Consider the following 14014-nt stretch of genomic DNA (forward strand, 5'->3'; position numbering starts at 1 on the left):
CCTTACAGATCTGAGCCATGGAGGCCTGGTGATGCACAGCCCAAGTAGCACTTACAGCCCTAGTAGAGTGCGCTTTCACTGGAAAAGGAGGGATTTTCCCTTTAACACTATAGGCTTAAGAAATAACCTGTCTAATCCACCTTGAGAGAGAGGATTTTGACGCCGCCTGGCCCTTCCTAGGGCCTTCCGGCAAAATAAACAAGCAATCAGTTTTCCTTATCCGAGCAGTTGCTTGAAGATATATACTGATTGCTCTAACCACATCCAAAGTGTGCAAAGATTCTTCTTCTGTGGACTGTGGGTCCGGAAAAAAGGATGGTAGGATTACGTCTTGATTCAAATGGAATCCCAAAACCACCTTAGGTAGAAAGGACCTGTTGGGACGCATGACCACCCGGTCCTTATGAATAATTAGATACGGCTCCTTGCTGGAAAGAGCTGTTAGCTCTGATACTCTTCTAGCCGTGGATATGGCTACCAAGAAAACCAATTTTTTAGTCAGGAGAGCTAATGGAGCCAGATGCAAAGGTTCAAATGGTTGCCCCTGCAAAGCCGAGAGAACCAAATTCAGATCCCATGGGCATACCGGAGGTTTGACTGGCGGTCTTATCCGCATGGCCCCCTGGATAAAAGCCCGCACCAGGGAATGTGATGCAAGTGGCTTCTGAAAAAACACTGACAGGGCCGAAATCTGCACCTTGATAGGGCTTTTGGCCAAATTCATTTTTAAGCCTGACTGGAGAAAGGCCAAGATCCTGCTAATGACATACTTTCTAGGATGCCATTTTCTGAGTTCACACCAGGAAACATATGCCCCCCAGATTTTGTAATAAATAAGCCTGGAGGCCGGCTTTCTGGCATTGACCAGAGTAGAAAGGACTGGTCCCGAAAGGCCACGGTCTCTCAGAATGTGGGTCTCAGCAGCCAAACCGTCAAATTTAGACTGTGTAAAGCAGGATGGTAAATTGGACCCTGTGAGAGCAGATCTGGCCGGAGAGGGAGGATCCATGGCCTGCCTACTGCCAACTTCATGATCTCTGCGTACCACGGTCGCCTGGGCCAAGCCGGGGCCACCAAAAGGACCGATTTTGTCTCCCTCTTGACTCTTCCCAGGAACCGCGACAGAAGCGGGCTCGGGGGGAAGGCATAGATCAGATTGTACTGATCCCAGGGAACTGTCAGAGAGAAAGTGTATCTCTTGTTCTTGACACAAAATTGTCCAGTTTCCTGTTGAACCTGGATGCAAACAGATCTACGTCTAGAGTACCCCTCCTGTGACATATGTTCCGAAACACGTCAGGGTGCAGAGCCCATTCTCCTGGGCACAACTGCTGGCGGCTCAGAAAATCCGCCTGCCAATTTTCCACTCCTGGAATGAAGACTGCAGAAAGACACGGAACATGCTTTTCTGCCCAGGCAAGTATGCGATTCACCTCTTTTTGCGCAACCAGACTCCTGGTACCGCCCTGGTGATTGATATAAGCCACTGCTGTGGCATTGTCGGACTGAATCTGAACAGGGAGACCTAGTAGTCTGTAAGACCACTTTATGAAAGCCATATAAACTGCCCGGATCTCCAAGACATTTATGGGCAATAGCTTCTCGATCGCAGACCATTTCCCCTGCGAGCACGTCTCCTCCAACACTGCTCCCCAGCCTGTCAGGCTGGCATCTGTCGTGATAATCTTCCATAGAAGAGGAAGAAAAGTTCTACCCTTCAGCAAATTCTTTGTTTGTAACCACCAGACGAGACTCTTGCGTGTCCCTGGGGATAGACGCATAGGAAGATCCAAGGATTGGGGCTTCCTGTTCCAAGCCGCAAGGATGCATCTTTGCAGAGGCCTTGAGTGGAACTGGGCGAATGGGATGGCCTCGAAGGAGGCGACCATTTCCCTAACAGTCTCATGCACAATCGAATGGGGGATGATCTCCTGCCTAGACTTAGGCGCACCAGATCCCCAATGACCAAGGCTTTTGGCCTTGGAAGAAACACCTTGCCCTGAGCAGTGTCGATGATCATACCCAGGTATTCCAACCTGGTGGCAGGCTGTAGGGACGACTTTTCTAGGTTTATAATCCAACCTATGCGTTCCAGGTGTTCTAGCGTTCTGGTAACGCTGTGGTTCAGGAACGCTACTGTTTTCTCCATGAGAAGCAAATCGTCTAGATAAGCCATGAAGGCTATACCCTGAGCTCTTAGGTTTGCCAAGAGAGGGTCCAGAATCTTTGTGTAGACTCGAGGGGCCGTAGCAAGCCCGAATGGCAAGGCCACAAATTTAAAATGGCGCCGCTCTACCGCGAACCTTAGAAATTTTTGGTGTGCGGGAAAAATTGGCACATGGAGATATGCATCCTTGATATATATTGATGCCATAAACTCTCCCCCTTGCAGGGAGGGGACCACAGTGCGGATTGACTGCATTCGGAAGGACTGGATGCGTAAAAACCGGTTCAGATCCTTCAGATCTAGGATAGGTCTGACACTTCCATTTGGCTTCGGAACGGTGAAGAGATTCAAGTAAAACCCTGAACCCTGTTCTTTTGGGTCCACTTCTACTATCACCCCCTAGGATAATAAGTGATCTAAGGCCAGAAATAGCAGAACTGCAGGAGCCTTCCCCCCACTCTGCTGAGCGGGGGGCGCCCCTTCACAAGGAGGCTTTTGGGCTCTGCTTGGCAGGCTTTCGCCCCCAAGTCTTTTTCTGCCCCTGGGCCTGGCCCTGAGCCTTTCCTGTAGAGGAGGGTTGAGAAGGCTGTCGCCACTGCTTAGAGCTTGATGCTCCGGGAGAGAGAGCATGCCTAAATGAAGGACGTTTGCACCTTTTGACTGGAAGGAGAGTAGATTTACCTCCTGAAATTTTTTGGACGAATTTGTCTAATTCTTTTCCAAACAAACGTTCCCCTTTAAACGGGAACCCAATCAAATACTTCTTGCATGACAGCTCAGCTGCCCAATTCTTAAGCCATAGGGCCCTTCGCATGTGTACCAAGATGAGAGACAAACGTGATGCTTGTTGGACAGAATCCAAAATCGCATCAATCATGAAACACAGAATATGAGGTATTTCTGCATAATTCTCTACTTCCTCACTGGGAAGGAGCCCAAGCATCTGCTTAACCTGTTCCTTGAGGAACTGACACAACCCCACGGCTGCGACTGTAGGTTGCACTACAGTGCTAGTCATGGAAAAGGAGGCTTTTAATAAGGTTTCCAGCTTCTTATCAGTTGGATCTTTGAATACCTGTGCATTATCCAAGGGACAAGTCAGGTTTTTATTCACGCAAGAAACAGCCGCATAAACAGATGGGACCCCCCACTTCTTGGTGAAACTTTCCTCCAGAGGATAACGCATAGAAAACCTTTTAGGAGGAGCAAACAGTTTATCGGGATGTCCCCAATCCTCATACAACAATTCATCCATTAAGGGATGAATTGGAAAGGAATAGGCCCCTGCAGGGACCTGCACAGAGCTAAAGTTTTACGTGACCAACCACCATAGACACTGGCGAAAAAACTGAGGTGCTTCCCATATGGGAGGGGTTATATAGGGGAGGAATTCTCCTTAATTGGGGTTAACCAGTGTCCAATCACCAGAGGTGCCTATATAACCCACTATGTAATGAAGCTCCTGTGTCTCGTGATGTATGATCAATAAATGTATTTTTGCTTCCACGTGATTGTATGATAGAAATCAGCAGAGCTTCTGCTCATTTTAGAGCTTCCCCTTAGGTCTAGAGCAACTGCACTTGCAGTGTACAGTATATTTGCCTTTGTACTGGAGCATGTAACAGCAGAAGGATCAAACTGTGCAGTAAGTCCTCATAGTCCCAAACAACCCTAGCCAGGAAAAGCAGGTGAGTCCTTTGTAATGTAGAAAGGCTAGGAAGCCTTGTGGAGAACTAACAACGACTGCTGTCAATAAAGTCATGCCCACTGTGATGATATCACGTGAGTTGAGATGCCGTGTAGGGACACTTTTCTGGGAAAACCCCCCTTTCATCAGCCTACTTTGGAAGGGCTTCCTGATTCTGTTCATATGGGCTGGCAAGTGCAGAGTGTAGCCGAGTGTTCTGCTTTAGTTAAGGACACACGCTTTGTATTGAGATTCAAGGAGAGACCAGAAAATTAGAAACAATGGTCCACAGGTGATGCCATGACAGCCAAAAAATGGCTGCAAAAATGTGCAATTTTATGTGGGTGGAGAGTGTTTTTTCTGAGACATAGGAAGGATACTGCTTTAAATTGCTTTTCATTGTGAGTAGGCAGGGTCAATAAAGTGCAACCACTGTGCAAACAAAAAATATGTAGACTATATATATATATGAAAGTCTTATATATAAAGTTGTGTAGCAATATTGGTGTGGATCCCAGTTCAGTTTTAGGCCTGACTGTGCACATGGGATGCATGGGAAAGCCCTATGCTGGCCCATTATTACTTTCTTGTGCAACCCTCCTGTGCATTATGTGTCAGCCAACACTCTGGCATTACAAGGAATTGTATATGCATAAGTAAAAAGGGGACAAGCCCCCTTTGAACATTGGCCCAGTCATGGATGGTTGCAATCGCTGCAACTGTGCTGCACTGTACTGTATCTCAAATTCCTTGGCATAAAAATGGATAATGGTACAGACATTGAGTAAGGAATTAATAAAGTAGTATTTTGTTTAGTTAGACCAGTTTGTATTCTTTTGAAATACCTATGGTAGCGGTATTATAAAATTTTCATTATACAATACTGTAAATACTGATATTCTAGGTAAGGTTGAAAAAAAAGTAGTAAATAACCCTCTCTGTTTAGAGGATTCATTTTTTTCATCTATGCTTTTTTAATAACTCATCTCAGTCCTTCCACTACTGTGGATTCAAGAATAACAAATGTCATGTCTAAATTAACAATAACAGAGAGCAAGTTATTGATATAGCTGAAACCATTCAACTGCTCTCACATATCAGTCAGCAACATGTAGAAGACGGCATGTTAATCATTTTGAAACTTGCGGCTGTAATTAAATGCAGTACTCTGCAGAAAGGCAAAATGTGCCAATTTATTTCACCTAATTGTGATAATTAATAAAGACAGTATATAGTCAAAATATAATGGGTTGGTTATAGGTTACATGACACTCCATAAAGTGAGGTTTAATGGACTTCAGGGCTGCTGAGTTCCACCTTTTTCCTTCCCTCTTCTGTCCTCTTGCCATCTGAGATCCCCCTTACTCCTTTGGCTATTAATAACATCCAGGATGCCACTGCAAGCAACATCCAAGAGTCAAATATACTGCACTTTACATCAGCACTTTGTGCTGTGCAGACACCCTGGTGCACACGTTCTTCTTTCTCCAACAGCTCTCTGAAAAACAGGACCCCAAGAAACCAAGACTCCAAAACCCAGAAAGAAGGACATTTAGATAAGTGCATTCATCAAGCCGAAGATTAATAAGCTGACCCCAAGGTTGACCTCCCGAGTACTGGTGTAAGGTAAGGTTTCTTATTCATAATATAATTTTGAACCGGCAGCAGAGAAAGTCTGAAATAATTCAAAGGAAATGTACTTTACTATGTAAGAAAATAATATGAAAATAAGCATAATTATTTATAAGTGCTGAAATGCTTGGGCTGAAATTGAAGCTCTGTGCAAGGGAATACTGCTGAGCCTGCAAGGCAAACTTCTCAAGTATGAGATGAATATAGACAGCAGCCAAATGCTCCCAGGGTAATGTAAGATCCCTTCAGAGACTTTTACTAGGTTGGCTCTGTTGGTTGTACCTTAGACCTTTTAATGTCGTATAGAAAATCACTTCTTGTCACAAAGCCAAAAATGCTGTGATATTTGAAACACCTTACCTTTTTCTTTTACATACTACCTTTATTTTAGAATTAACAGATTGATCTGAGTACTTAGTATTTTTAGAAAGTCAGTGTTCACTTTTTCCATCTGCTTATTTAATAAAGAGAAAACAGAGATAAATCGTGTTTATGAAAGATGTAATGCTAAGCTGCCTGGCACCATGTACCAATTATTTTATTATAGCTTCTTCACAATATATAACATACAGTTGGATTCAGCGGGCCTTGGGATTAAAATGTTAGGAGAGGTGAAGGGTGATGATCAACCTGTGCTCAGCCCAAATGATGTAAAGGTGAAGTTAGGGTTTTCTAAAATATCCAATAAATGGGGTATATAGCATACTACTGCAACGGCCACTCCATTAATAATCATTGCAGTTGTACCTGCAAACCTCCCAATGTTTTTACATTAGAAAAAGAAACACCTTTTAGAACAAAGTACATTGGTAATGGACATACCCCTGCCACGCCCCCTTATATGTGGATCATGGTGAATTTACATGCAGACAAGGATTAGTATTACCTTTGTTTTGTTCGTACTGGCTATAAAAATGTATGCGATTCTTTAAATTTTTGATTAAAGGAATAGTATAACATTTTTGATAGTACAAGCTTGAATTTAGACCAAAAAGAGGGATAGATGATCAAAAAGGAGGGACTGAGGGTTGTTTCCAAATGAGGGATGGTTGAAAACTATGTATAAGAGATACCATATGCAATTATATAATGCTGTTTTGTGATAGTATATATCATATATTAAAATGTATAATATGCAACATAAACACAACTTAAATCTGCTGCCACAAAATTTGATTGAATTTCTTGGTGAGTTTGAATACAAGCCCACTTGTATATGGATAACTTTTTTTTTTTGTTTGTTTTTATGAATGCTTTTATAATCTCTTTCCCAATCAAAAAAAAGTTTTCCCTTACACATGTTTGATGTGTGTACAGGTTCATCTCATTGTAGGGCTTACTAAAGAGAAGGTCCAGTGTGCTTTACTCCAATATTTAGAGCTATCAGCTTGTTATCCCTGGACTTAATTAATAAAGTGTTGGTAGGTTAATTATTGTGTTTCCCCACTAATAACAATGCAACATCTAATCTGAGTCTTTTTATGGCCATACAGATCACATTAAGGCAGTATAGTATTACCGCCTTCCCTCGGGTCCTGGCAGGGCAGTTAGGTTTAAATTGGTTATCTTGTCTCCAACATGTCATGTACATGATCACACTGTCATTAGCAAAATCACAATAAACAAAATGTGTTTTTATCAGTCATCTGTTTAGAAAATGCACACTGGGAATCATAACTTTTACTAAGGGAAACTCCAGTCTCTTAATATAAGAGCATTCAATTATTCTGCTTCTGTAATCATTTGATAGGATCTAATTTTGAGTCTTAAAACTGGTACAGTACTTCAGGGTTTTTCCTTAAACTATTAAATGTTTCGAATTGAATATTGTCTAATCAGAATTCATTTACCAGTTTACTCTCCTTGACAGGAAGCCATATTTAATACCATAATAAAACATTTCAAACATTTCCAGCTGACAACTCTGGTGACATTTTATACCGCATGTGTGTTAAGTATGACGTTTAATATGTACAGCTTTGATTACAAATACCCTGTGCGTTTGTCCGGCTTGTACTTGCAGTGCTATTGGATTGAGAGACCTGCATATGGCCTGTTATGGCACACAGTGTCAGTTCAGTATATCATGGGAGTATGCCACAAATGTCTTGTTTTACAGCTTTCCAGAATGACTGCTGGGCCTCATATGTATTCTGAGAGATCTGCATTTCTAGATTTCTTTGTATCTGACTAAAACCTTTTAAAGTGTATATTCAGCCAAAAATATTTTAAGTTTAGACCAGAGAAGGAGTAGAGAGAGAAATTTAAACTAATTTCCTGCTTCGATGACAGCGGTTTCATCTGACAGGAAGTGAGAGGAAATTTCTGGTACCCACACAGATGGAAATTTTAGTAGAATAGGGGAAAGCTAGAGCCCCTGTAATGATTTTATTGATATCTGTGTCTCTGTTAAAGATTCCCCCTGCCTTTTGGTGAAGTTGATGACATTGACATTAAAGTGGAAGAAAAACCCTTTTTTTTTCACCCTTTTTTTTACCTATCCTACCTAACCTGTTTTAAAAAGTTGTAATACTTACCTATTTTTAATCACGTGATCCTGCAGCTTCGGCTCATGGGAAGTTGAAAACAGTTAGGAATCCTGGGAGCCATGATATCACCTATAGGTTTCCCATGTCCCAGCCGTTGTCAGTGATCCCTCTTTTCCCTTGCAGCAGCCACTCACTGACTCAGGGAAGCCAGAGTTGTGGGATCATGTGACCAAACCAAAGCTAATTAGAAATAGGTAAGTATACAAATCTTTTTTATACAGGCTTGGACATCTATAGCTTACCGAGGGTAACCGATTTATGTGTGGTGACATGCAAATAGCGGCGGCCGCTGTCAGCCTTTCATTAGTTTATATGGGTGGAGTGGCCATTGCTGTTTGCATGGCCTGGTCATTCCAGCCACAAGCATCTAGTGATTCTTACCAATGGAATCTGGGTTCTGCATCTAAATGACCATGTGAGGAAGGCCTAAGTGTCTGAGTAACAGTAGGGAATGAAGCATGTTTCTAGTCCTTTTTGATTCAAGCCCCAAAGGATGTAACTATGTAAAAAAAAAAAAAAAGCTTTGGCTGAACTTCCACTTTAAAGTCAAATTCCAGCTTGGACAGAAAAGCAACACGTTCAATCCCTGGCACCCTGTAAACATAAAAGACCAGCTCTGGCTATGATGTTCACCCAATCTCCAGCACTGTCTCCCACAGATTCAGCAATGCACCTCTCCTCCAGGTTAAATGACTCCCAGTGTCATTTAACCTATTTTCTGTGAGGCCATGGTGTCAAGGCTCCACCTCTCACTAGCTGCCTACTGAAGAAGAAAAGGGTGAAGAAGACCCCTTACATTATCAGACACAGCTAAAGACACCTGTAAACTAGGTAATTATGCAGATTTTTTTTTGCATCAGTGCTTTGGGGGGGTTGATTTATTAATACTGGAGAGTGCAAAATCTGCTGAGCTGTGTATGGTAATCAATCAACTTATTACTTCAGCTTGTTCAATTAGACTTTGGCAAAAACAAGAACTGATTGTTTTTCTGGCAGATCTGCACTGTCCAGTTTTAGGCCCCATTCACCCCTGAGCGTAGCAATTTACTGGCATTTTTTTAAACGGGTTTTTGCAGCTTTTTACAAGCGTTTTTAAAGTGTTTTACAAGCGTTTTACAGCATCAGCCATTTTTATTTAGCCAATAGAAAGCACTAGGGGAGGAGCAGTGGTGGCCTATATTCCATACTGGAAGCTGTCCGCCTAATCCCTGCACCCAAACCCTAATCTACATGCAGGACTCCGGTTGCAAGCATTCCAATTTTTTAAGATTTTTTTTTAGAAGCACTTGATTAGAGCCAGAGGCGCCAATAGGCTTAAAAAAAGATGGGCTTGAGGCACTGAGCACTGCTCCCTGAGCCCACCCAGTTGTGTGACAGTAGCAAATTAACCTCCCTGGCGGTACGATTATTTTGGATTTTAGGTGCTAAAAGCGGTACCATTATTTTGCATGAAAATTTGGTGTTTTATATTGTAGTCCTGTAATTCTTAGGAATAACTCTCTTAAATCTGTCCAAACCAGAGTCTAGCACACATCCCGGGTATAATAAAGTTTGAAAAATCAAATCATAAATTATAATATAATAAATAATTATAAATAATTGTACCAAATAATAATATAAAAATAATAAAAATGATTCAATAATGTAATCAAATCAAAAACACAGAAATTTGCTCAGTTGCAGAATTGTCGCTGTCATTACTTTTCCGTATTTGATGACGGATCTCAACACAAATCGCTATCGCTCAATTCTGCGAGTGATTCTGCGAGTGATGTAATGTGTGTGTTTCACTTTTTGAATTTGGCGGCGTTCCCCCCCCCCCGTGTGTCGCAACGCTCGCAGGGCACGGAGGTCGGCGATGTGATAGATCGAGCGAGACACAGCTCACTCGTACAGCGGGGAGACAACGCTGGATCCGAGGGAGAAGGTAAGTAAACATCCTCCTGGATCCAGCGCTGCAGTCCCGAGTCTGGCTACCACTTTTGGTATAAAAATTCCACCCCGAGCCAGACTCGGGAATACCGTCAGGGGGGTTAATATTTGCTATTGTCTTCCTGATTCTCCTCTTGGCAAATCAGGAAGCAGGTGTTGAGACCTGATTGGCCGAGAGGAGAAGCGTTCCTATTGGCCTCTGAGGAAGAGACGCAGGGGAAGCCACCGTAAAGCCGAGGAGAAGATGCAGGGTGAAGCCACGGCCTGGAGCAAGCACTGCCCGCTGCCTAGATGGGGTAAGTGTGGGTGATCCAACCGACCGGAGGAGGAGGGCTAGAGAGCTGCTATTTGAGCAGAAAAGGTTTGTAAAACACTCAAGTCAGGCATTTCTTTTAAAGTCCATGGGGCCAAAAATGCTTGAAATCTACCAAAAAGAAGCTTGTGTACTTTTTTTAGTGACATGCCGTTTTGCTTCAGGTGACAGAATGTTCAGATACGAACAGGGGCCATTGAAATGAATGGGATTTGGCTTGTTGAGTTTTTAGAACTACAAGCTTCAAGCAGAAAATCGCTCAGGTGTGAACAGGACCTTAGTAAATCAACCCCAATGTGTTATACTGAATAGATGCATTACTAAGATTTAGTCTTGTGGAAAATGATATTCTTACCAAGTGACATGCCTTTTATTTTCCAGTTAAGGCCTTATGCACATGGAAGTATTGAAACAATAAAATATGTGTAAAATCCTAAGGATATATTGCAATAAGTATCGCTATGGGAAAAAAAAAAAAAAGCGTAAAACCTCCTCCTATGGTGATTCAAATGAAATACAATTACATATAAAAAATATAAAAAGTGCATTTACCTATATCAAAAACATGTGTTTCTCATATGCACAATACTTCATAATGTGATGCCATATATACAATGCAAGTCCCACATATTTAATAGTCGATTTGCCCTTAGTAAAAATAAACCTGGACCCTAGGTTTTGGTGAGTGCATAGTGTGAAGGGGGAGTGTTGGTCACAGGCACTATTAGAAGCACTTGATGTCATTTTGCTTATTGGCACCTGCACTTTTAGGACTTGCTTCACATCATCATAGTTGGAGACTTATAAAACACTTTGTAAAGGATTATTTTATATGTGGGACTTGCATTGTATACAGTGCCTTGAAAAAGTATTCATATCCCTTGAAAGTTTCCACATTTTGCCATGTTACATCCAAAAACGTAAATGTATTTTATTGGGTATTTATATGTAAAACCAACACAAAGTGGCACATAATTGTGAAGTGGAAGATTTACAACATTTACAAAATGTTACAAAAATTTTACATTTACAAAATTTACAAAATTTTTTACAAAAACATATCTGAAAAGTGTGGCATGCATTTGTATTCAGCCCCCTTTAGCCCTGGTTCATGTTGATGCTACTTTGAAATCATGCTACTTTACTTGAAGTAGCACAATTTCAAAGTAGCAGGTCAGCGCAATTTTATGTGCTTCTTGGCTGACATCTGTGCCACTTCATGAACAGATGTATATTGAGGTCACACCCGAAAATCACCAAAAGTAGTGCAGGAACTACTTTTGCAAATCGATGTAGTCCCGCAAAGTTGGCGTCCCACCAATTGGAACAGTGGCATTGCTGGCAATAGGCTGTGACTTGTCATATGATTTGACCTGTCAAATTGCATGACAAATGGCTCCAATGTGAACAAGGGCTTACTCTGATGCCCCTAACTAGAATATAGTGGAACCAATTGCCTTCAAAAGTCACTTAATAATATTAATAATAACAATAAGTAATTAGAGTCCACCTGTGTGTGCAACTTAATCTCACTATAAAGACAGCTGTTCTGTGAAGCACTCAACGCTTTGTTAGTTAACACACAGCATCATGAAGCCAAGAAACACACCAGACAGGATAGGGATAAAGTTGTGAAGAAGTTTAAAGCAGGGTTAGGCTATAAAAAAAATATATTACAAGGTTTGAACAACAGCACTGTTCAATCCATTATCCGAAAATAGAAAGAGTATGGAACAACTGCAAACCTACCAAGATATGGCCGTCCACCTAAACTGACAGGCAAGGTGAGCATTAATCAGAGAAGCAGCCAAGAGGCCCATTGTAACCCTGGAGAAGCTGCAGAGATCCACAGCTCAGGTGGGAGAATCTGTCCACAGGACAATGATTAGTCGTGCACTCCACAAATCTGGCCTTTATAGAAGAGTGGCAAGAAGAAAGCCATTGTTGAAAGAAAGCCACAAGAAGTCCCGTTTGCAGCATAAGAAGCCATGTGGGGGACACAACAAACATGTGGAAGGTGCTTTGGTTAGATGAGACCAAAATGTAACTTTTTGTCTGAAAAGTGAAACGTTATGTGTGGCGAAAAACTAACACTGTACATCACCCTGAACACACCATCCCCACCGTGAAACATGGTGGGGGCAGTATCATGTTGTGGGGATGCTTTTCTTCAGCAGGGACAGGGAAGCTGGTTAGAATTGATAGGAGATGGATGGAACCAAATACAGGGCAATCTAAGAAGAAATTAAAACAGAGGGATAGGGTGCGCTATGGAATCTGTTATACAGAGAGTATGTAGTGTAATATAGGTAAGAGCAGCCTCTATTATGTTTCCATCCAGATGACATGCCGCACTTTGACTACATGCGCTCCCTGGATTGAATAGCGGAATTCTCAATGACATCCAACACTGTCACAGAAAAGCCCTTGAATTTTGTGTTCCGGGTCTATGCCCCTCCGGTGATATGGACCCAGAGAGCAATAGACCCTGTATATTGTATGTAGCACCCAGGTGAACTTGGAGAGGGTAGCTGGTGGCTTTTCCCTCCCCCTCCTTACACAGACCCCTGGCGGTCTGCACCTCCCCTGGAGGTACACCTCTATCAACTACCCCCCGCCTCACCCACCCTTCTACTCTGTTCTTTCTTCTGTTCTTTCTTCCCCTACCCCCCTTCTACATTGATTCACTTCTAGGAAAGAGCTGGGGGAGCGAGATGACCTAGAGTCGGATGCTACTTGCCCCCAACAAAAGACTAATGCCCCGTATACACGATCAGACATTGATTGGACATTCCAACAACAAAATCTATAGGATTTTGTCCGACGGATGTTGGCTCAAACTTGTCTTGCATACACATGGTCACACAATGTTGTCAGAAATTCTGAATGTCAAGAACGAGCCTAGAAAATTGAAGTTCAATAGCCAGTGCAGCTCTTCTGCTTGATTCCGAGCATGCGTAGAACTGTGTGCTTCAGAATTGTATACACATGATCGGAGTTTCCGACAACAGATTTTGTTGTCGTAAAATTTGAGAACCAGATCTCAAATTTTGTGTGATGAAAATCTCAAATTTTGTGTGATGAAAATTCAAATGGAAACTGTCCGATGGAGCCTACACACGGTTGGAATTTCAGAAAAAAGCACCAATCAAACATTTTACATCGGAAAATCTGACCGTGTGTATGGGGCATAATAGTATGACCAAGCGCTCCCTAACTGGCCCTCAACACACAGTAACACCAATAAGCTATAGAGCACTGCAGCATCATTGCTCTACTTGAAAAAGCCCTACCACAACTATTAGAAAGCAAGGGGCAAATTCCCTACTAGACCTACTAGGGAGGACATGCGATGGGCTCTAAATGTTAGCTGGTTTATACAGGAACTGTTTGAATTACAATGCCTTGTTGATGTCAAATGCACTTCTGTATGTCCTGCAATTTACTTTCTGTTATTACCTATGAAACTTTTCAAAAAATAAAAATTTTACTTTTTGTGGAAAAAAAAAAGATAGTGTGGCCATGGCTCAGAGCGTGCTTGTGTCCTCAAGGCATCACCTAATGCATTTCAACCAATACGTCACCATCAGAGGCTTATAAGTGAATGGATTTACGCGGTTGTTCTCAGCTAAATGTCTATGCTTTCAGGTAAATGTCTATGTTTTCATGTATCAGTGTGAACACGCATATGTGCATATGACCCTGAATACAGAATTGGTCATCATATGTGCTCG

The 14014-nt window shown here is 42.1% G+C and overlaps 1 protein-coding gene across 1 annotated transcript in view; it reads left to right on the forward strand.

Moving 5' to 3' along the window:
• The first annotated feature begins 5266 nt into the window (after positions 1–5266).
• MYOZ1 (myozenin 1) overlaps positions 5267–14014 on the forward strand; it is a 69828-nt gene continuing 61080 nt past the window's right edge. The window contains exon 1 of the mRNA XM_077454553.1: positions 5267–5480. The gene's annotated coding sequence lies outside the window, so the exon portion shown is untranslated. The remainder of the gene's footprint in view (positions 5481–14014) is intronic.

This window comes from Lithobates pipiens, unplaced genomic scaffold (genome assembly GCF_037356315.1).
Source record: "Lithobates pipiens isolate NorthernLeopardFrog02 unplaced genomic scaffold, aLitPip1_a1.2 Scaffold_25, whole genome shotgun sequence".
In the NCBI taxonomy this organism is placed as follows: Eukaryota; Metazoa; Chordata; class Amphibia; order Anura; family Ranidae; genus Lithobates; species Lithobates pipiens.